A 25,194-nucleotide genomic window follows, 5' to 3' on the forward strand; every position below is an offset into this window, starting at 1 on the left:
TGTCTGTGTTGCCACTGATGTATCTGAACGGTGTTTTGTATAGATAAAGATGATATTTTTTACTCTTGATTGTGTGTATGTCTGTGTGCTCACAAGTGTGCCTGTGTGTGCCCGTGTCCTCTGAGGCCAGAAGAGGCATCAGATCCCCCAGAGCTGGAGTTACAGGTGGCTGGGCAATGAATGAGTCTTCTGCAAGAGCTCCTATGCACTGAGCCGTCTCTCCGGTCTTTCTCCCCACCCCAACCAAGTGCTTTGATTTATGATTCTTTTGTTCCATGGAAATAAAAGCTCAGTTAAGCACCTCCCCCTTAGAAAGCCACCTTTATGGGGGCCAAGTTGGATTTGGTGTGCCTGGGTCATGGAACTCACTTGGTTCAGTTGTTCCTCCTACGCTGGCTCTTGATCTTTGTACCGATGTCAGCCACCATTTTATTAGGTAAGGGGAGACCATGGTTGTGTTTGTTCTGTTGTTGACTGGAAAGTAAGAGATCCTTCAGTTCTTGGGGCAGAGACTCTCATCCTGGTCACCAAGATAAAACACTTGGAGAGGTTTTGAAAGACATGATGCAGGGGCTCATCCTGACCGTCTGCTTCAGTTTTTCTCAGAGAATCCAGAGCAGTGTCATCTTTGGAGGCATCTCAGGCTGAGAACCACTATCTTTGATTGTCTGTGGGGTTGGGCGTGGGGTACCTTCCTCCCTTCCACCAGGCTTGTCCTCGCCGAGGCCGATGAATCTTACGGGATGCTCTGCAGTTCTCACGTGGCAGAGCTATTAATTCTTGCTTTTACTTTTGAGTAAACATAGAGTGCGTGTGCGTGTGTGTGCATGTGCGTGTGTGTGCATGTGTGTCTGCATGTGTTTATGCATGTGTGTGTGTTTCTGAGTTAGTCCTATGAAGGAGAGTTTCTGGAAATAACAGTAGCTCCCATTGAGCCTTCTGCAAGGCTGAATGAACTCATTAAGACTTCAATGATGGAGATGTCGCAAATCAAAAGCCAAGTTATCTTGGGTCATCTTGAGCCCCTTAATAGTCATTTAAGTCATATTGCTCTCCTCCGTAGGTGACCAAACATCCTTATAACCATTAGGTAAATGCTTTGGATACACAAACAGACATGTACCTCCACCATCCAGAAGTCTGAGGATGACGTCAGTCAGACAGATCTCACTGCCAGATGTTTGTTACAATCCATTTGCATTGTGTCTTCATCTATGATTTTCCTTCTTCTGGCACTGTAAATTCTCACTGAACCATTGCCTTGTTGGAACATGGTATTCGGGTAACCTAAACCTGTGCTCCCAGGTCACTGCCATTTGCCTCTGACTCTAGAGTTAGCTCCCTCTTAGCCTTCTGGGGGGTGAGAGTCACGTCTTCCTGTGAACAGCTCCACACCAGCATCTACTCCCCATTATCCTTGGTTTTCTTAAACATTCCCACGAAGGACACCTGTTCGGGAGAGTGAGGTTATTGTCCAGTGAAGGCATTTTAGAAATGGGGTAGTTGAATCTAATGATTGAAATGACTCGGTATTTTAGGCAGTGGGACCCTCAGCAGGGAGCCATTGAGACAGCTGAGGTGTGGCTCTGGCTCAGCAGCTGAACTGCTGGAAAAGTATGCTTGGATTTTGCGTCTGAAGTCCTTTGTGAGCTAGGGATGTCATGGAGCACTGGGTTGTGACTCCAAGAGGATGCTTGGGGGCCTGGGGGTGCTCAGTATGTAAAGTGCTTGCTTTGGAAACAAAAAGACTTGGTTTTGATCCCAAAACGTATGTAAACAAAATAAAGCTGAGTATTTGAGCCAGCAAGATGGCTTAACAGGCAAAAGTGCTTGCCGCCAAATCTGGGGAGTCTGATCCCGAAAGCTACAGGGTGGAAGTTGAGAACTGACTTCTGCAAGTTGTCCTTTGACCTACTGTGGCATGCATGTGCTTACCCCTCACACACGTAAAATAATTAAAAATGTAATAAAAATGCAGAACCCCTGAGTGTGATGGCACACAGTCCCACTCCTGGTGTTGCAGAGGTGGAAACGGGTAGCTCGTTGTGGCTCATTGGTCAGTTAGCCTGGCCTACCCGGCCATTTTCAGCCTGGGCTCAAGAAAAAAGATGGATTACCCCTGAGGACCCACATGCCAGGATTTCAGACCTGGACTGACTAAGTCTTAAGTACCAGAGTGGGCTTTGGTAGGACCCATTGTAAAGCAATGGAGAGAGAAGCCATTGTGACCCTCTTACCATGTGGAATGGATTACTGGCAAAACAAACATGGAGGAAGGAGGAAAGAGGCAGAGGTGGCATTGGCTTCAGCAAGATCAAGGGCTGTTGGAGTAGCGCATGTCAGGTAACGATCTATTATAGTCCCAAGAAGCAGATATGGCCAACCTATTAAGGACATCATGAGCTTTTTGATAGGGGGACCCAGAAATTGATGTACTGCCTTGGGTTCTATTATGTTTTCAAAGTTTAATTAAGTTGAAACCGCTCCCACCTGGACCTCGTGAATCGCCTCCAAGTCTGTCATTTGTCATGGAGGGGTGCTTATGAGTAGATTCGTCTTCTAAACAACACTGTTATTGCCTGAGGTCTCGCCTTAAATCCATCAGCCCATATGAGCGTGAGTGCCTGCCTTGATTTTGATGTATTATCCCAACAGTTCAGTTCTTATGGACGAGTGGCTAATTCATTAAGTCATCAGAAAATGGGAGAATAGAGATGCATCGTTAGCTTTCAAAATGATGCTGCTGCAAAGAGAGAATTGAGTTAAACTTTATTCTTTATCTTCCCCTTATATATCTATATATCTATTGATATAAATGTATACATAGGTAGGATTAAGTGCAGGTTTATACTTAGTGGGTAAGCAGGTGTGCTTTAGTCGATGGCAGGGGTATCTTAGCCTGTATCTGAAGAAGACTTCTCTAAAGGTAGGAGAAGACTCTCTTCTTTGTGGGCTGCTGGGATTGTGGGTTGACACAGCCTTATTGTGGAACTAAGGAGCAGAGTCTAATGCATTTGAAGATGTATATTCGTGGGACACAGCAATCTCACCTTTAATCACGAGCCTTGGGCAAAGTGGTCTCTCTGCTCAGGAAGAGATGTGTTCAAGGGCATTCATTGTAGTGATTTTCGTGAGACTGGGCATTTTCAAATGGCCTGAGTGTCCATTAGTGGAGAGATGGGTGAGGAAAGTGTGTTGTGCTGATGTGCTGGGAGGCTCTGCAGCTGTTAAAAGGTGTCTAAGTGGGTCTCCCTAGTGTGACGCTGTGTTCGTGTCCCTTGTGTGGATACAGACAGGCTCGGAAATAGTGCTCGGTGAAGAAAAAAGAGGAAATGCATTTCGCAGCATGGTGATTCTTGCTTGGGGTTTTGTTTCCACGCCCAGAGCATCGTGAGTCATAGGAACCTATCTGTGGAAGATATACCTGGAGGAAGCTCTGGTATATTTTTGAGGTATGGTCTCATGTAGCCTAGGCTGGCCTTGAACTTGTTTTGTAGCTAAGGATGGCCTTGAACTTGTGATCTGAATTTCTTTCCTTCCCCATTGCTAGTATTACTGTGAGGTACCACCACGCCTGGTTAGTGTGGTGCTGGGAGAGAATCTAGGACTTCACGTGTGTGCCAGGCAAACAGTTCATTGGCAGAGATGCACCCTCAGCCTCATGCTGGGTGCGTGACTAGCTGCCTGGGAGGGGCATTAAGTGAGAAACATGTTAGGCAATGGAATTAGACCTGGGCTCCGTGACACTAAGGAAGACAGTGATACCTATGGCCTTTTGTTGGTGTGTGTAAAGACTAGAAGTACTGGTGATAATATTTGTACTATAGGATATAAATATTTGTACTATAGGAAGGCAGGAAGGAGACCATGTGTTGCTCCATCTTCTTGGTTACTGAATTTAGAATCATCTAGGAGTCACACCTCTGGGCCTGTCTGTGAGGATGCTATCAGAGAGATTAACCTTAGGAGGGAAAACTGAAGCTGAAGCAGGTCATCCCATTCTATGAGGGTAAGGACCCAGATGGAATAAGTGGAGTCAGGATGAGGGAGAAAGAGACAAAACTGCTAGCCCTCATTTCTATCTACTTCTGATCCCCCAGGATGTGACGGTCCAAGCTACACACTCAGGTCACCATAGCTGCATGGCACCCCAATCACTACACCTTCCCAACCAGGATGGGCTGCATCCCCTCAAGCTTGAGCCAAACAAATCCTTCTTCCTTTCAGGTGCTTCTGTCAGAAATTCTGCCCCTGGAATGATGGAGAAGCTAATGTAGGCTACTGGCTCCGTTAGCTTTGAGAGCAAAGGGGAAACATCTTGGGAATGAAAATGGGTGTGGTCAGAGCCATACCCACTCCAAGTCTGTAGGGTCCTTCCCTGTCCACATCTCTTGAAATCATCTCAGTTTTGCTTCTGCAGGGCCTCAATGCTGGGCTCTCCTTCCTTCTTGGCTTCTAATTACTCACCAAGGACTAGGTTCTAGTGTCCTCCCCTGAAGGGTGTGACAGTTTGAATGTAACTGGACCCTATAATCTCATAGGGAGTGGCACTGTTAGGAGGTGTGACTTTGTTGGGATGTATTTTGTTTCACTGAAGGAAGTGTGTCACTGTGGGAGCGGACTTGGAATACCGCCCAGTGTTTCAGACCATTTCCTGTTGCCTGAAAGATGTAGAACTCTCGGCTACTTGTCCAACACCATGTCTGTCTGCACACCGCCATGTCCCACCATGATGACAATGGACTGAACCTCTGAACTGTAAGTGAGTCACCCAAATCAAATGTTTATAAGAGTTGCCATGGTCATGGTGTCTTTTCACAAGCATTAGAAACCCTAAGACAAGGGTCATATGAAATCACTTTTCTCTTCTATGGACTTGAGCATCACACTTCGTTTTTGCTGTTTTTGCTACTTGGTGTGCCAGCATAAGAAAATTCATGGAATTTTATTGAAACAGTGTGTAACCATAGGCAAAAAAAAGTGAGTCGATTATAGGTAGATTGCTGTCTGATAAACCGTCTGGCTTTTCCTCTGCTTTCTCTGTTGCTATGGAGTCACAGATACTGTGGGATGGATGTTTCATCCCCAAAGCTGGCCGAGAGCTGGTAAATCAGAGCTTTGTTCTTTCTGATGAGGTCATATCTGTATTTTAGGCTCCAGTTTTAAAAACTCTAACCAGTATCATTTTTGACCCACAGGTGTGTCCTCAGCAGCCTAAACTTGATAGAATTGTGTATTCACCCAAAGCATGTGAACAAAGAGTCTTCAATGCAAACGAGGGGCTAGGAAGACAGCATTAGAATCCAAGCAGGGCAGAATGGGTAAGCTGCTGCCTTGTAGTGCTCCCTAGAGCATTAGTGACTTCTGTTGCTGTGACCAAATACCTGACAAAGCAACTAAAGAGAGGGTGGGTTTTTCCTGGCTCATAGTTTGAGAGGGACAGTCTGTCATGACAAGGACGTCTTGGTGGTATGAATATGAGGCAGCCAGTCACAATTTCTGCATTGAGGAAGCAGAGAGCAATGGATGCTGGTTCTTAACTCACTTTCTTTTTCCTATGCATTCTGGGACCCCAGCCATGAATGGTGTCCTCATTCACAGAGAGTCATCCCACCTTAATTAGCTGGATCTAGATAACCCTTCATAGACATGCCCAAGCTTGGCTCCTAAGCGATTCTAGATCCCTTCAAGTTGTTGATCAATATAAACTATCATGATAGCCAGAGAGTCACCTTGCACCAAGAATGTTGGAAGTGTCCAGGAGATCAAACCACACTAGTGCTGTTGGGTTCTCTCTCTTTCTTGGTTCCAGTTTCTGGTTCCAGTGGCAAGTCTACCTTATTTGATACTTGGACCAGTATCTCTGACTTATTTTCTAGAATTCCTTGGCTTTAGAGTTAGTTATTATGTCTTATCAGTTATTAGTATAACTGATTACCCTTGACTAGTTAGCAGTTCTTGGATTATTACCTCTGATTAGTTAGCAGTTCTTGAACTAGTTGCTTAGACAAAAATGGTGTTCAAAAAAGTCTTTTATCTACCCAGGAAAGTAGGGAGGAGAGAGGGAAAGAGGCAAGCTGGGTTGAGTGACCAGTGTCCAGGAGGGTTGGCAGTGTAGGGGTGGAAGTCCTAGGATAGAGGCTCGAGGACTCTGTGATACTTTCTGGGGTTGGGCATGGTGGATTAGGGACTAGGAGAGCAATGCGATTATAACTCAGTCCTCAGTTGCTAGCAGTGTAGTCTTGGTCCAGTCATTAAACCTCTTGGCCATTTACCTCTAACACTGGGTACATTGCTACACACTGGCACTCATTGCTTATGACTGAATAGCTTCAATGGAGCAAAGGAGATGAAAAGCCATTTTGAAAACCACCTCACCTGCCTTGATGCAGTGATTGAATGTTGAGTTGACGTAAACTTCAGTCCAAAGGATGAGAGTCAACTTTGACCTCTCTAAAAATCACTTTAGGAACAGTCATTGCAATGTCACATTCAAATGGTATCCTCCGAGAATGGTCATCCAGCATGCTTTGCTTGGTATTGTCCTGGCTTTAGCCCTGGGGACACCAGAACAGCTGGGCTTTCTAATCCCTACACATCGCTCTCCTTTCAGTGCATATAGTATCAGAATCTATTGTCTTGTGGCTGAATGCACACTTTATATTTTAAAAAAAAGTTGTGTGGGGGTGCCAAGGAGATATCCCAGTACGTAAGTGTTCTTGCTGCTAAGCCTGGCCCACATTAATTCAATTCCAGAGCTCGTGTGGTGGAAGGAGGGAACTGACTTCTTAATGCCGTGCCCTGACCTCTCTATGTGTACCACAGCACATGTGTGCATCCACACAACACTTAATAAATAAAATATGTAAGTGTGAAAATGTTAGAGAGCTAGTGGGATGCACAACAGGTGTGGAAACCTGACTTCAATCATCAGTGCACATACTGAAAGCAAGGTATGGCCAATGCCTGTATTCCCAGTGCTGGGGAGGCAGAGACAGGAGGACCTCTGGGGCTTACTTGCTAGCTGATCTAGCTGAATTGGTGAGCACTAGCCCAATGAGAAACCCCATCTCAAATGGCAAGCTGGACACACCCAGAGAAATGACACCCAAGGTTGTCCTCTGACCTCTACATATTCATATACAAATGTACATATACGTGCCTACTCATGTTCATTGACCCACATGAACTCACACACACACACACACAGACACACACACACACACACACATACACACACCTGTACATAGGCACAAAAATTATGAATTATGATTGGTACTGCCTGTTCACTGGCTTCTTAGATAGACTCTTGTTATCTCTACTCTCCAGCTCAAGAAATGAACAAAATGTGAACTGCTTTGGATCTAAACCCACAGTTGTGTCCATATTTTCCTGTTCTCTGAAAGGAACCAGGTTGTTGACAGAGGTTTCTGTTCCACCCAGTCCTGCAGCCATTAAATCCCAAAGAATCACGCAGAGGTCTACATTAATTACAAACTGATTGGCCTATTAGCTCAGGCTTTTTATTAACTCTTATAACTTATATTAGCCCATAATATTTATCTATGTTAGCCACATGACTTGGTACCTTTTTTGGCAAGGCAGTCACATCTTGCTTGCTCTCTGTCTGGCTTCCTTTGTGTCTGGGTGACAACTGCAGACTGACTGTTTCCTCTTCCCAGAATTCTCCTGTTCTCATTGTCCCGCCTCTACTTCCTGCCTGGTCACCTCACATATACCTCTTGCTTGGCTACTGGCCAATTCGCATTTTATTAAACAAGTACAAAAAATTTTTTTACAGGGTATAACCATTGTCCCACAGCACCAGGTTCTTGTGGAAAATAATTTTGAGAAATCCATACTAAATTTGGCCTAATCAGGTCAAGCTCTCCAGCTGACCTAATCTTAAAGCTTTGTGGGAAAGCTTTATTTATTCAACTCTTGGAAGGCTAAGCAAATGCTGCAAGATATGGTGTTTTGGGATGGAAGAGTCAGAGAGCTCAGAAGGCTAAATTTAGATAACACCTGAGTTGCTTTGCTTTTAAGTTGAATTTAATAGACTCATCATTGCAATCTTACATGCATGTGGCATGATGATTTATTTTGTTTGTCAGAAATGAATGTTTAAGGAGGAAAAGGTTTTTTGAATTGCAACAAAAGTTTCATACCTTGAAGGCCATTTTGACTTAAAATTGCCCCATTTTCCATAGGTAAGGGAACTTCTTTCTGGAACAGAGCTGGTATACTTCGTTCTTGTATAGCTCAGAAGAATTTCTATGTATTATTTGGTCTTGTGAAATGTGTATTTCCTGTGTAAAGAACACAAAAAAATAGTTCATAAGCGGTGTAGCTTGAGTGTAGCTCACGTGTGAACACTTGGTCCCCAGCTGTGGTGCTGCATGGCAAAGTTGTGGAACCTTTAAGAGGAATAGTCTCCCTGGAGAAAGTGGGTCAAGGGGGTAGGCCTTTGAGCTTTATAGTTCCATCCCACTTCCTGTTTCCTCTCTTCTTCCTGACTGTGGATGCCCTGTGACCTCACTGGATGCTCCTGCTGGTCTGCCTTCCTTACTATGATGGGTTGTATCCTCCTGGAACTGGAACCAGAGCCAACCTTTCTTAAGCTGCTGCTTTTCATGCACTTTGGTCACAATAACCAGAAATGTAACAAATACAATGTAAATCCCCAATACTCAGATTCCAATGAGGCTCTGACCCATCCAAACATGAACTCCGCGAATTCCCCTCCAGTGTCTCATACACAGGGAATAAGACCTATTAAAGACTATTCGGGAGAAACTGGAGAAGCTGCTGAATGCCTCTGAGGACATTCTGAGTGATGAAGCATTTGGATCTTATGGAAAAGCATATATATATATATATATATGTATATATATATACATATATATATATATATATGGAAAACAGGGAGCCAGGGAGATGGCTCACTTGATAAAGTACCTGCCCCATGAGCATGATTACCTGCCCAGATCCTTGGTACCCACAAAGGCAGAACATATTGGCATGCATCTGCAACTCTAGTAGAGTGGGGTTGGAGTTAGAGACATCTAGACCTTAGTGCTCACTGGCCAGCTAGGTAAGATACTTTCTGAGCTTCAGGTACAGTGAGAGACTCTGTCTCAAGAACAAGGTAGGGAGTGTTGGAGAAAGACACCTGATGGCAACCTCTGGTCTCCAAATGCAAGTGCACCAAATATGGGCACACACACACTCACAAATGCATACACACATATGCGTGTGCTCTTGTGCTCATGCATGCACATGTGTGCATTTACGCACACACAAATAAAACTAAAACTAGAAAATAGGGCTTAGTTTTGTGGAGGTGCCTTCTCTTTTTGTGTTTTACCTCTGCAACTTAGTTTTAATTGGATTTATTTTTATGACTGTGGAAAATACTGGCAAGAAACAGCCAAATGAAGGAGAGATGTTTATTCTGGTTCATGCCTTCAGAGGTTTCTGTCCATGTTTAGCAGGTGTCATTGCAGTGGGTCTTCAGTAAGGTTTGATCCATCAGAATTTGCTTCAATTTATGAATCAATAAATGGATACATTAACTGTTGAAATCAGTTAATGAAATCCTCATGATCCAAATACTTCTCAACAGTTGGATCCACTAGCTAGGAGCTGGGCCTTAAACAATGAGCTATTTTTGAGACACCCCCTACTCAAACCATAACAACGTGCCACAAGGGCATTCTACATAATTGACATGGAGCAAGTAGTCAGCAACCATGCAGAGAGTCTGCAGAAAGGTGCTCCTGGCAGAGAGGACAGTGACTGCATGGATTATGCAGAGGAGAACACCTCATTGTGCCTGGTGAGGCTAAGGGAGAAGCAGACAGTGGTCCTGCCTGTTGCCTTCTTGTGAATGAATCTTGGTATCCACCCATAGTCTCATAGATTTAAGCAGCTTTGAAGCACCTGTTGAATATCATATATCCCAAATCCAATCAAGTGCTGATTTTAGTTGTCACTGTTATAACAATGAAATTCTCCTCTATGACTCAAAAGAATCATCTTCTGACATCTTCTGAAAAGATGATGAATTTTCAGTGTAGAGTCCTTAAAATCCAGCAATGTTCTTAAGGAAGTCTTGGGATCTCTCTCCTCTGGGCATAACAGATCTGCTGACAGTTCTTCAAACACTGTGGTCACTGCTGACACCAGATGCTGTGAGAACCAGAGAGAATAATACACACGACCTTCTTAGGAACAGGAAGGGGTGCTCAGTAGACACAGTGGTCAAGTCTATTGTTAATTTTCTTTCAAGCTAAGTTCCCAGGAGATTCAGAGGTGTTGAAAGGCAAGGACTCAATGCATGTCTTTCTGAATCACCAAACTGTTATAGAAAGTCTAGAGCAGGGACGGTGTGGAGTGGGTGGGTTCTGACTAGATGGATGGAGACAGGAAAGTGACTTGGGGAGGGCATGTCTTCATTGTGGACCGTGATAATGCCTTTTGTTTTCCTCATGGGTCGAACAAGTACTACTATTTCTTCTCCATGCCTGACTTTGGTTTTCTCTTTCAGGATTGAAACCTCAAATTTTGGGGAATGACTTGCTTTAGCAGGTGGTTTTCTCAGAGAAACCATCCAAACAGGGGGACAGGTGGGCCAACATTGCCAGCCACACCTTCTTTCAGAGTACACTGTTGGGTGCAGAGACACACAGATGGCAAGGGATATGAAGTTACTGACACTGCTCCTGATGGAGTTAATCTTAGTTGACCATCTCATTATATTTGAATAACTGAAACTCAAGCTGCTGGTACAGAAGACCCATCCTAATGTGGGGGTATCTTCTTGTGGCAGCCCATGGAAGGAGGAAATTTCTTGCCTGTCTTGCCTTCACTCTTGCTGGCAAGTCCATTTATCCTGTTGCTGTGGTATTTATTCACTGATGTTAGAACTATTTGAGCTTCTGATGTAGACTGATGACCAGCAGCTCTCTTGGACTCCTCCAGGCATTCAGTACCAGATTGGGACTGCTGAGACATAGAACCCTGCAGACAGAAGAACTGGGAGGTTCTCAGACTCTCCATTGTTAAACAGACATTGTTGGGCCACTTCGACTGTATCATATGAGATGATATAGCAGATTCTCACATAGATGCATATACATGTATGTATGTTTGTATGTATGTATATATATTTCTGTCAGTTCTATTTCTTTAGAGAACCCTGACAAAAACGTGGCTCTAAGTTCTCTGTCCTAAAGTCAATTTCTTGCTTCTCAGAGTTGAGGTGAAGGTAGCAGGATCAGAAGTTTAAGGTCATCCTTGGCTTCAGAGACTTCAAGGGTGGTCCAGGTTACATGAGACCCTGTCTTAAAACATTCTATGAGTTCACTGTGTCTTCTAAACATTATTTCTTCTCTATATAACTTTTTTTTATTGTTTGGAGTGTCCTGCCTTGTCCTGAGGGCTTCACATAGGATAGTCATGAATGTGGCCCAACACAGAGACATAAATGCACTTAAGACATTATCAGACTGGTTTTTGAGATGTTTTTGTTTTTATAACTTGACTCTATAGTTTGTGTGCATATATTTCCACATATATAACCTATGGCCTGATTAATAGTGGATTATTGGGATATAAGTCATGAGGCAGACACTTGCCCCAGAAGGCTCTTGGAAGTTGGTTCCCTATGGTCTGTATTGATATAACATGCTCAGGGCATTGCCAGGGTCAGTGCAATTGGTAGACCAGTTGTCTGTGAAGGGATATGTAGAATTGAGATGGAATATTTTGGATTGGTGAGTGGTTTGACATTTGTTAATTCAGTGTTCTGGAGATTGCATACATGTTCACATATTCACACATGTATACCACATAGATTAAATCTTAAATCCTAAAATGACTCATGCTATTTTTATTTGACAAAAGAGGGAGTTAATTTCAGAAGTGTTCCCATTATTTTCCATAGGCCATCCATCAGCAGGTGCCAAAGCTGGACCTCCATGCAGTCCTCACTTACCAGAGCCAGAATATCTACTTTCGGTAGCCTGTTCACCAGGTGTAGGCTGCATCTCCTGCTTCTCTCTGGGCTGGTGTGGAAACCAGAAAACATGGTGCCCCCTTGACACCTGCAGCTGAGACTGTGTAGACAGGGTGATTTGAGGTTTTGCCACCCCGTGCCTGTTCCCACATAATGGTGAAAGTACCTTGGGAACTGATTTTGGCATTGTCAGTAGACCCATCTCAGAAAGCAAGGCAGCTGGTGCTTGAGGAGCAATAGCTAAGGTTGCTCTCTGATCTCCGTAGGAATGCATGTACAGACACACAGATGCGCACGCACAGGCACACACCCATGAACACCCACACCCACACAATCCTGGAGATGTGATTGTTTTTGCCTGGAGATCAGGCCCCCGGCTGGGAAGTCCAGCTCTCTAGAGCTCTTCACCCACACCTGGATGCTCAGGATCCAGGCCACTCAGTAGGATGGAGCCATATCCCCCGAATTTGAGAGACTCGAGTCTGGTCCAGAGGCATGTGAGTTATAACAAAGGATACCACAATCGAGAGGCTACATTAAGGAAGGAGGTACCACAGGCTAGAGACATGGCACGCATAGCCTCTGAGCTGGCTGACTCTGAGACGAATGCACTCATATAATTAGTGTTCACACTCTCTGCACAATCCACTTTCTTTCTCGCTGCTCTCCGCATACCCCATGGAGATCAGCTTACGGTGCTTTAAGTGTCAAGAAGTTTTCAGACCCCTGTGAAGGCAGGATTCTGGTTGCCATGGAAGAGAGATGAGTGGACAGGCGTGGGTGTGTGTGTCTCAGTGTGAATTGTTAAGCACATCGACCCTTCTGTCGCCACCAGTCCCTGAGATGATAAATCACCTCCCTCCCACAGTGGTGGGTACTTTAACCCTTTCCCGACACTATTTTCATAGAGATGAAGAATCGTGAGAAAATATCCAAACTGTAGCTCTTTGCAGAAAGGTGACATGATTTTCAGTTTACAAATAGTACAATCACAATTCATTTTAGAAGTATGGACATATGCAAAAAGTGAAAAGAAAACTGAACGTTGTATCCAAACCTTGCTGGGAATGGGGGAGGTGGATCAGTGAGGTGCACAGCATAAGAACCATGTGAGAGGGGTGAAGGGAGAGGGAAAAGAGAGGGCGATGGAGAGGGAAAAGGAGAGGTAGTGGTTGAGAGTGCTTGCTGCTCTTGCAGAGGACCTGAGTTTAGTTCCTAGAACCCGTGTCAACCAACTCCTAAGCACCTGTAACTCCAGTGTTAGGGGATCTGATGCTCTACTGTGGCTTCTGCAGGCACTTTCACATGTGTACACATTAGTAAACACAGACACACCATACATATACATGGAAGCAAAATCCTTACAAAAGGAAGAAAGCCAGGCATGATGGTGCCTACTCATAATCCCGGCCCTGAGGAGGCAGAGACAGGCAGATCCCTGGGGTTCTCATGGTCATCCAGCCGACCCTGTTCGGTGACTATCGGAGAAAAGTGTGTAACTCTCCCAAACTGAAATGGAGAGTGGCCGAGGAAGACACCTGTGGCTGACCTGCATGAATGCATGCACATTCCACAGTCACGTGTGCACCTGCATGGTTAGTGAGCATACACACGTGCGCGCACACACAGACACGCACACACACACACACACACACGCACACACACACGCGCGCGCGCACACACACACACAGACACATAATGAGAGAGAGAGAGAGAGAGAGAGAGAGAGAGAGAGAGAGAGAGAGAGAGAGACTGGTGATACATAAGCATTTTATTTCTCCTTCTCCCCCTTTGGCTTTGGCTATATTTTTTCTCCTATACATAACATTGGTGAGAAGACAAAAGGTTAAAAAACTCATTATGTGTTGAGAGAAAAGGAACTTCTTCCTCAGAGGTCAGTTTCTCTGCAATCAGTCAGCACTGATGGATTTGAGTGTGGGTGCTTGTGAAAGACACAACACGTATCTCGTTCCAGGACTTTTGGAGGCAGAGAAACTCAAATCATCTTAAATGTCACCTCTTCTGCTCCATCCAGACTGACACCTATCTGTGTTTTTCCCTGGCATTGTGTAATTTCTTCTCATCCAGTATTGAGGTCTCAGTGAGATGCGGGTCACATGCAGCTTCTTGGAAAAAAAGTCCCTGACCCCGAGAATCTTGAGGTTCAGGTAGAGGACCCTCTTCTGGGCTGCATAAGCCCTTTATCCTGTAAGACTGTGCTGTCTGTTTTCACCCGTTAGAGGTCTTTTGTATCCATTGCTGGCATCTACACGGGGCTTGGGGGCACTGCAGGAACAAGCTTGGTAAGTGAGATAGATTAGCTTAGCTCTCATTTTACTTCCGAGTTGAAGATGGAACCCAGCTGAGCTTGGCTCAGAAGTAACCCTAATAGGGTAGGAGGGAATATTGTGCTAAGCCAAAATATGTGGCCAGGGATTTGATTTGATTTTATTGCATCCTACAATTTTCATGCCCCGTCTGGAGTCTGCGTGCAAGCCTGGGGGGGGGGTAGTGATTTATCAAGCCCATTTTCCAAGACTGTTATCCTTCATCTTGACACGCTGTTAAAATCATTTAATTGTCACTGTGTAGCCTCGTCATTGTGGAGTCACAGTGATCCATTATTTAGGATTCGCAGGCATTCTGCCTTTCCCCTTCTTGTTGGGGCAGATGTTGAGATTTGTTCCGTGATGTAGGTTCTGAGAATGATTTCTGCTCACTATGTGAACCCAGTAGGGCTTTCTCTTATGGTGTGGAGAAAGGAATGCTCTCTATTCTCTCTGAGTGTTTGGAGACAGTCAGCTGGTTCCTACCTGCACTCTGGCCTTTCCTGTTTGTCGGATGCCCTAGGATTGTCACTTCCCTGGGATCGTCTGCTCTCTGGGCTCCTTCTCCAGGGATGCCAGCCCTGATCCCAAATATGAAATAAAATTCTTACAGCCTCTGGCCCCGTATTATCCTACTGGGTTGCGCTTCTGTTTGGTTTCCTTATTCTGAATGTAACAGACTTGCCCCGTGGTCTCCAGGACCAGTGCTCTCAGAGCTGCTATAGATACTAAAGTTTTCAGGTGCTGAAGACCGCAGTACAAAGTGGTGATGCATTAGTACATACCCCATGAAGCATGGAGATTGGATCTCTTAAAACTTTGTGTGTGTGTGTGTGTGTGTGTGTGTGTGTGTGTGTACGCGCGCATGTGCCATACATGAGCAGATGTCTGTTCAGGACAGAAGAGGGAACCGGACACCCTGCATTTACAGGTAAAGTTGCAAGCTACCTCATGTGGGTGCTGAGGACTAGACTTGGGTTCCTGCAGCAGCAGTACGTGCTGTCAAGTGATCTCTCCAGTCCCATTCCTCCTAAATACTTTTAAACCATGTCTAGGGTGATCATAATACTTGGCTCAATGTAAATTATTTGTAAAGCACAGTTAATCTATTTCATCCAGGGAGAAGAAAAGGATCTGTATATGTTTGTTTGGGCTGTCGTTTTTTTCCCAGTATTTTTGATACATACTGGATGAACCTATGGACGTGGGACCCACAGAGACAGAGGGTCACCTCTCTCTGTTTTTTGACATTTTGGGAATAAAGCAATATATTAACGTCATCTAGACTCCAACAACTCTGACATTGATTATGGTACAATATTTGCAGCATTTCCTTCCTGCGCTTTATATCCTTGTTTAAAATTTCAGTTCTCAAGCTTGTGTTTTATTTTTAATCATGATGATAGGAATTTTCAAACATGCTCAAATAGAGAGAGGCTAATATGACAGATCCCCGTGCACCCGTCATCCAGCTCCAATAACCATCAAGTTTTCATACACCTGGGCAAATATTTAATAAGGGAAATTTCCTTCTAACAAAGCCACAGCAATAAGAGAAAGCTGGGTCTGCCACACTGCAGTCTGAGCCGGGGGAGGCAGGCAGAAGTAATTGATGACTGTTAATGCCATGCAGTATGAGTTTAATGGAGTGGAGGATGCTGAATGGATTGGGATGAAATTGCTAAGACCTGTTAGCCAATCTCAGCTTCGCTAACATTGGGACAACCAGATGGTAGTTGGCACCTCATAGGCAGCTCTAAGTCGTACTCAGGACAGCATGGTGGCACCTGGCTGGGCAGAATTGGAGTTGAAAGTGCGATACCATAAAACAGACAAGGAAAAGGAACCACATGAAGTCCAGCCGTGCCTCTATCTAATCACGCTAAACGTGGCCTGGGGGTCTGGGCAACACATTCAAGTCTGGAAAATGGGATGCTTTCACACACATTTACAGAGAGAAAGGCAAGGGACTTCCTGTGCCCACAATCTGGCCTCTTCCTGTCTTGAAACAATCGTCTATTTGCTTCAGAACTTATAAAAGTCTGAGAAAAATCATGGTGAAGTTGAAGCCCTGGGCTACGGCTCTGCACTGCCTTCTTTCCCTTCTCTGTCAGACTCGCCATCCCCACAGACATCTCTAAATATTTATAAAGCTGCCAATGAAATACAGTGTCCCCTGTTCCTTGTATGCTTAGCGTTGCATCTTGATTTGTCTGAGTTTTCACGTGTAAGTCTGGCTTTTTCAATTTAACTTCTACACAATTCCCTGTGTGACTGTGCTAGGTTATGTTACCCAGGCCCTATTAATAGCCAGCCAGTTTATTTACAAGCAAGGCTCTAACAGACAAGGATGAACTTGCCCCTTGTGAATAACTGTTTAGGAGATGACTCTTGAGGTCAAAGGTCATGTGCATCCCAGATTCACCACCATGCATTACTAAAACTCTCCCCAAAGCACCCAGCATCTGCATTCTCCGTATCCTTTTGTTAATAAAAAAATGTATAAAAAGGACAATGACTTTCAGGGGTCAATTGTTAAAAATTGGTAAACATAATTATCATGATGTTGATTTGGATAATATTTACAGTCAGTTTGTCACAGATCAACTGAGGGACTTTCAAGTGAGAGGCTACTGCTCAGATCAGATTGGCCTGTGGGATTGTGGGGTGGTTTTGATTGCTAATCCATGCAGGAGGGCCCAGCTTGCTATGGGCAGTATAATCACTGGGTAGGTGATTCTGATCTGCAGACAGAAGTTAACTCAGGAAGAAAGAAAACAAGCCATTAAGCAGCATTTCTCCATAATTCCTGCATCTGCTGCTGCTTGTGTTCCTGCCCCGACTTCCTTTAGTGGTGGACTGTTAACCAGAAGAGTAAGATTAAATAAACACTTTCCTACCCAAGTCGCACTGTGGCCATGGTGTTTGTCACAGCAGCATAGAAGCGAACTATCACAGTTGTCAATCAGAGACCACATCTCCATGACTTGAAGGAGCTTTGGTTGGGACTGGAGCATGTGGAAGCAGACAAAGCGTGGTTCTTCCCTGGAACATCAAAGAATGTTGTCTCTTGCAAGATGTAGCATGATACTGGGCAGGCGAAGGCAGGAGCTGTTCACTGCAAATATGCTTTTCCTTGATTTAGACTTTTATTCTCTTCAAGCCTCCTATCCCCATTCCTTCCGCCTCTACCCAGCCCAGCAAACTTCTAGCTAGTGTGGAAGGTGTTCGACCTAATGACTCAAGCTTAGGTCTGTGTGCTTTGCCCCTGGCTCTACATTACCGACTAATTGTCGGTCTCGCCTGCCAGCCCATGCTTTCTCAGCACCAAGCACAATGACTTCCCCAGACTTGAGCTGAAGTGGGGTGGAGTGTGCTGTGCAGAGCTTGGGCTGCAAACATCTGCTTGTACCCACGACAGGGAACCAGGTGGAAGGATGCTGCACTACAGAACTAAGGAGCTTCATGGGAAAAAAACATAGAGATGCCTGATTTTATCTCAAAGGTGTGTTTGCAGCAAGCAGACCTTGCTGTTTTGATGTGAATGCAAAATGTCCCTATCAGGCTCAAGCATTTGAAAACTTGTTTCCCTAGCAGGTAGCACTGTTTTGGAAGGTTGTGGAGTCTACAGGAAGTGGAGTCTTGAGATAGGAAGTGGGTCGGTATGGTAGACCTTGAGATTTGTAGAATGGCCCTGCTTCCTGTTCACTTTTGTTGCACATACATGGTTGCCTGACTGTGGACCCAATGTGATCAGTAGCCTCACATTCCTGCTGCCATGTTTTCCTGACACATTGTGAATTATGTCTCCTAAGACTATTTCTCCCTTAAGTCGCTGCTTGGCATATTTAATAGCCTAGCAATGGAAAGTGTAACCAACCTCTTCACTCTTTCTGCAGCACATACATGGCTCCTTCTTGCAACACATGCATGACTCTTTTCTGTAGCAATGTGTTGTAGGGAGCTGCGGGCCTGCTTTTCATCCCTCCTGGCTCCCACACTGCTAGCTTTACACCAGAAATAACAACATGGAAACTGGATTCTTTCAAACACTGCTTGGCCCATTATATCTAGCCTCTTCTCGGCTAACTCTCACAACTGGACTATCCCATTTCTAATAATGTGTGTAGCACCCCAAGGTGCGCTTATCAGGAAGATTCTAGCCTACGTCCATCCTGGGTCGGAGCTTCATTGCATATGAGCGGCGGGCTGTGTCCCACCACCCGGCTAGCTTTACCCGAAATAATTACACAGAAACTGTATTCTTTTAAACACTGTCAGACCCATTAGTTCCAGCCTCTTATTGGCTAGCTCTTACATATTGATCTAACCCATTTCTAATAATCTGTGTAGCTCACAAGGTGGCTTACCAGGAAAGATCTTAACCTGCATCTGTCTTGGGTGGGAGAATCATGGCGACTCACTGACTCAGCTTCTTTCTCCCAGCATTCTGTTCTGTTTACTCCACCCACCTAAGGGTTGGCCTATCAAATGGGCCTAGGCAGTTTTCTTTATTAGTTAACCAATGAAAGCAACAGATTAGAAAGAAATCACTCCCACATCAGCAATGCTGGATCTTTCCTTATAGCACATGCATGGTTCCTCCTGCAGCAATGCATGACTCCTTCCTGCAGCACATGCATGACTCCTTCCTGTAGCACATGCATGGCTCCTTCCTGTAGCACATGCATGGCTCCTTCCTGAAACATATGCGTGGCTCCTCCCTGAAACACATGCATGGTTCCTTCCCGTAGCACATGTATGCTTCCTTCCTGTAGCACATGTATGCTTCCTTCCTGTAGCACATGCATGGATACTTCCTGTAGCAATGCTGGCTCCCTCCTATAGCACATGCATGGCACTTTACTGCAGCACATGCATGGATCCTTCCTGCAGCAATACTGCTCCTTCCTGTAGCACATGCATGGATCCTTCCTGTAGCATTGCTGGCTACTTCCTATAGCACATGCATGGTTCCTTCTTACAGCACATGCATGACACTTTACTGCAGCACATGCATGGTTCCTTCCTGCAGCAATGCTGGCTCCTTCCTGTTGCACATACATGGCTCCTACCTGTAGCAATGCTGGCTCCTTCCTGTAACACATGCCAGCTCAGGGTGCTCTTAAAAGCAGACTCTCTGGAGAAGCCCAGGTACTTGGATTTAAATACTAATCTTGAATAGTTAAGACTTCTAATGTTTATAACTTAGAAAACTCAGGAAGTTTCTCCATATACACAAACTCCAAGAAAGGAGAGATCTTGGTCTTGTCTCATGCTGTCTTCAAGTCTAGAGCATTTTCAGGAGAAGTTAACAATGGGTGTGTGAGGTAGAACGAACAGAAACAGGTTCTGATTGGGGCACAGACAGCACTCAGAAAAGGATGTGGAGAAATGGCAGAAAGTCCCAATTATCTCTCCAGAGGAGTCAGACACACATGCATCATCAATTGGCAGGTGTGTGAACACTGAAGCAATGCTGCCTTGACATCCCTGGGGCCAACAGTGGTCAGAACAGGTTTTATAACACCCTCATTGCTTTGGATACTGTTGATGTACATTTCAGCAATAAATTCTTGTAGCCTGAATCACTTGGTATGATTATTAACAATAAGATGGCTATCAGGCAATCTGCCTAAGAAATAAGGGTGATAATGCAGCTGACCTCATAAAGAATTTGGAGCTAGGTTGACATGGTACCTGGATACGTTGAATGGGATTGGACACATCATGAACTTTGTATTTATCATAGACCCACGGATTCATCTATAGTTGAAATGTAGGTCATGTCCCCAGAAGTTCAAGGTACAGGCTTAGTCTCTAGAGTGGTGATATTCAGAGGAACCATGGAACTTGAAAAGGTGGTGCCTCGTGGAGGCCCTTAGGTACTAGGGGATACGCCCTTGAAAGGAACCAATGGAGCCTTGGTCTCTTGCCCTCTATCTTAGCTCCCTGGTTTATGACATGAGTGGTTTGGTTTTTTTTTTCTGGTACATCGTGAACCCTCAGCATAGGTCCCAAACAATAGGGCTACCAGATATCGGACCACATCTTTTAGAACTGTGAACTAATTAAACTTTTGATTTATGTAAGTTAGTTCCCTCAAGTGTTTTGTTATGGTAACATAAAGTTGACAGATATACTTAATAAATGCTCTTGTGTTTAGATAGTACCATCTGTGCAGGTCTGAGCCAATGGGATGGATGGTAACATAAGCAGATGATTTGATTTTGTTGCAACTTGTCAAACCCTGGAGCTTCGTAATATCTGTCATGGTATAGCCAAAAATTGCTCTCCTGCATGTTGTAGATGTATATTCAATACATATATCCCAAACTCTAGGGCCAGGGCTGGTTGTTAAGGAGACAATTTCTGCCTTCGTGGTATTTAAGATGGATGGCTGACAAAGGGCCAATCCTGTGTTACCAAGGCTGCTACCCAGGAATACACGCTGCGTGGATTTGTCACTCCTCACTGCTGTGATGAAACACCCAGCCAAGGGGGTTTCAGGAAAGAAGGGTTTGTTTCTTCTGACTCCCAGTCTGAGGAAACAGTTTGCAGGGCAGCAGAGCGCGAAGCGACTGATCATGCTTGCTGTCCCGGAGCAGAGGGATGGATGTTGGGGCTGCACCCACTTTCTTTTTATTTAGTCCAAGGTCCCAGCCCATCCACTGGTGCCACCCACATTTAGGGCGAGTCTTCCTACTCAGTTAGCCTAGTCTAGAAGGCCTCCTCCAGACATGCTGGAGCTTTGTCTCTTAGGTGAGCAGTATGGATCCCGTCAAGCTGACAGTCACGCTCTGCCTCGCCCCCCCCCCCCCGGGAAGGGAGCTGAGGATGTATGTGGGAAGGGGGACCAGTGGTGACTGGGAAATGGCTTTTGTGGAGCATGTGATATTTAAATCAGATCTTTTTGGAAGATGTGTAGCAGCTGATTAGGCAAAGAAGGCAGGGAGATTGCTGCCCAGAGTCAGGACCAGAACTCTGTTCTGGATGAGACTGGGCCTCTAGGAGGGTCAGCAGAAGTGCAGGATTGCAGTCAGGATGTGAAGTCGGGAAATATCTCAAGGCCATCCTAGTGTTTCCTTAGTGGGCTCTGGGTTTTAATTCTGCGAGCATGACTCTTTATAAATACTTTTTATTTACTCGTTGGTAATTTCGTACTTGTATGAGATGTATCCTGTGTATTCCCACTACTGTGTTCCTACAAACACACCCTCCTTCAGATCACTCATTGAATCCACTTGGCGCCTCCATGCACACGCATTTTACTATCCACTGGGTCATGCCCTACCAGGGGCCACAGCCTCGAGGGAAGTTATTTTCCCTTCCTCAGTTGTCATCAGTTGCCTATAGTGAGGCATGGGGTCTTATGAGTCGCTCCAACCCATGCTTGAATGTGGATTAGCTTAACCTTGTGCAGGTGACCACAACTATGGTGAGCTGATGAGTTCAACCCAAGCCATGTCCTGAAGAAGGCGATTCACAGGCACTTTTAGCCCAGATACTTGGGTTTGGATTGTAGTTTAGCTACTATGTGAGCGGATCATCCAGTTCTCTGTGCCTCAGTTTCCTCAGCCATAAGATGGGGATAATAATAGTTCTTATACCAGAGGTTGCTATACTATGTGAGCATGAGCGCATGCCCTTGGCATTCTCCGTACTCACTGGAACCCATAATTATCATTCCGGTCTTATCGTGATGTGTGTGTGCTTCCTAGGAAAGTTCCTGGTATATTCCCAGTGCAACATTGAATGTGCTTGCAGACAGGTGAGTTTCCAGGTTCTTCCTCACTGGCTCCTTTGAGGAGCTCGCTGGGCCAGGAAAGAAGAGCTGAGCCACCCCAGAGCTCATGTGACTGGACTCCTGACAAAATTGAGTAGAAGCTACAATGAGCCACAGAAACTGCTTGAAACAGTAATACTTAGGCTAAAACTTATGCAAAGAGAAACCCAGAGCATTTCTGAGCTTCACTGGAGGAATTCCAGAGGTCTAATCCATCACCAAGAGGAGAAATTAAACACTTGCTGCTTATCTCTTGCAAAAGAGGAGCCCACAGCGAGGCCCTGGGGTCCGGGGGTCGCCCTGGCACCCAGGGAGTGGGGGTGTGTGATTTATTAGAATGTGCAGAGCTCTCTTGGCTTTTTGTCCTTTGATCAGTGCTGGGAGCCAACCAGGCCCAGCTACTTTGCATACTAATAAAGATTGGTGCATGTAATTATTCAGCAGTCACACCGTTATTCCTGGGAGATAAATCATCCCTGGCTTATTTACTCTTCTTGCCTCAAGTTATTTCAAGATGCCTTTAGAGCATCGCATCTGACTTGCGTGGAGGTAGCGAACTTCTGGTTTCTCAGATATGCTTAGATGGTGATGGATGGATGTATACACGTGTGTATACTTTTGACAGGATTCCACTCTAGCTGCATTCAAACTCACAACCCTTCTACCCTCAGCCTCCTGACTGTTTGGATTACAGGCATTCACTACCAAACCTTTCTCCGTTTATGCTTTTGAGGGACTCTCCAGATCACCCCCTCTTACCTCCTTCTTTACTTTGATCTTGTGTGTGCTCCTTACACAGTATAAGAGACTGTGACATCTTAGTTTCTTGAGTGGTGGTGGGCTTCTGGAATCATGAGGTGACCTAGAGTTGAACCATGTGAAAATGAGCCTGTAGAAAAACTTGCTCCTATCTTGAAGAAGATGAGCGTAGACCATCTATTCCTCCAGGAGGCTTGTCTTCTATTCTCCTTTGTGCCAAATTTTATCTTCACCCCTTTCCTTTATGAACCTAAGTGTGTATCTGCTTCACTTCCTTGTACCAGGTCAAGTAGTAGTTGGGATTTCACATTTAGAGGTTGATAGGCTAAATCATTTGGTTCTTCTGACCTGTCTGCCTGTGTATATGTAGTCTCTCTCTCTCTCTCTCTCTCTCTCTCTCTCTCTCTCTCTCTCTCTCTCTCTCTCTCTCTCTCTCTCCCTCTCTCTTTGTGTGTGTGTGTGCATGTGCATACATGTGTGTATGGGTACACAGTCATGTGAAGACTAGAGGATAACTTTGGGGTCTGTTCCTTAAGCATCATCCATGACCAGCCTAGAATTCACCAAGTAAGCAAGACTGGTTGGCCACCAAGCACCAGGGATCCGCCTGTCTGTGTCTCACCAATTTGTGGATTATAAACATATGCTACCATGTCCAGCTTTTTCATTGTTGTTGTTGATGTGAGTCCTGGGGATCAAGCTCAGGCTGTCATGCTTCCAAGGCAACCCACTGAGCATCTCCCCAGCCCTCCGTCTTTGACCTCTGCACATAATGTCTTCCACAATGCTCCCATAAGCATTAGAAGGTGGTGAATCTTTGGTGAGGTCGGCTGTCAGCTTTGAAGGAACTCTATGATCAGCAAAGGCTTGATATGAGTGCCCAAGGTGTGGGGTAAGGCACTCACAACAGCCAGGGACCCTGTAAAAGACAGGGAAAAGGTGCCAGTGACCTAGGGCATCAAGTTGCTGAGGAGTGAGCAAAAGAAAGAGGAGACCGATCTGTGGGTTCTATTGACTTTCTGGTAAGGGGACAGAGGAGGGAGCCCAGGAGATGGGACTTCTCCAGGCAGATAGAATCACCCAACCATTCCCTGGCTGGAAATGCAGAGTTTGTTAGCCATACTGCTCATCCCTGGACAGAAAGTTAGAAACAGCCTACGGAATGAGTGAACCAATCCATTCGCATCCTTTCTTCGCGGTTTTTGTATGAATCTTTACCCAGAAGAGGATGTGTTCAGGTGAGCAGTTTGCTAAGTTTCATTGTGTTTTCTCCTGTGGAAAGCCTAGAGGTGTGTGTGTGTGTGTGTGTGTGTGTGTGTGTGTGTGTGTGTAAATCCACTTCTAACCAAGGTGATTTGAAAGTGCCTTCCTCCCACATCTCTGCATGTGGCCTCCCCCCTCCACTCCCCAACAGGAAGCTGGCCTTTGATTTCCCCAGTGTTCAGCATTCCTTTGTGCCTGGTGAGTCATGAGAGATGATTTAAGACTTCTTTTGGGTGGGAGGGTGTTAGTCATTAGAATTGTATTTTCTCTGGGAGTTTGTTTTTAAAACTTTGGGCCAGAAAAAAAATATGTACAGGAACGTTTGGCTTTTAATAATTAAATCTTGCATTGTTTTAATTTTCTCCAGAGTGTTTCTCTGGAGGAAAATAAAGTTACAAATCCAATATTTATGTCTTTCCTAAAGCACCGGTTGCCAAATGAAATGAGTTTTGCTATTTTTTCCCCCTGATGGTTGATGCTTCTCTAGAGGGCCCCCTGTCGAATTTACAGGAAGGGCTGAATGTTCTATGGGAGTGGAAAGGGATCGCTGGAACAGGGAAACAGGGCATGGCTGTTTTGGATTCAGGAGAATGAAGGGTTTGGAGGTGGCTTCTTCACCCGGACACAGTTCCACCTACAGTGTGCCTGTATTTCACCTTCATTTAGATTCATTTTGCACACAGACTGTTTTCAACACAGAGAAGCGGCTGATGGCTTTGTGTGAAATCGATGACTTGTCTGATGCTTCAACTGCCCATCCCTGCCCACCTCCACCAGCTCACCATTAGCAGGCAGGCAGTCATGAGGGAGTAGACATCAGCCAGCATGCTGACTTGGGATTTGGACCTTTTCAGGGGAAAATTAATTCCCAGCCAACAGGAACTTCACCACTGAGTGGTTTTCCCTTCCTGTCTCCCCTCACCGGGACTCACTCCTGCAACCTCCTCAAAGTCAGCCAAGCCCTATTTAAACCGAGATGGGAAGGCAGGGTGCAGGCTGCTTGGCTGCAGTGGAACCTCTCTGCTCTGTTGCAACTGTTT

This window comes from Alexandromys fortis, unplaced genomic scaffold, assembly GCF_014885135.2.
Source record: "Alexandromys fortis isolate MF-2015 unplaced genomic scaffold, M_Fortis_MF-2015_v1.1 scaffold_29, whole genome shotgun sequence".
Classification (NCBI taxonomy): Eukaryota; Metazoa; Chordata; class Mammalia; order Rodentia; family Cricetidae; genus Alexandromys; species Alexandromys fortis.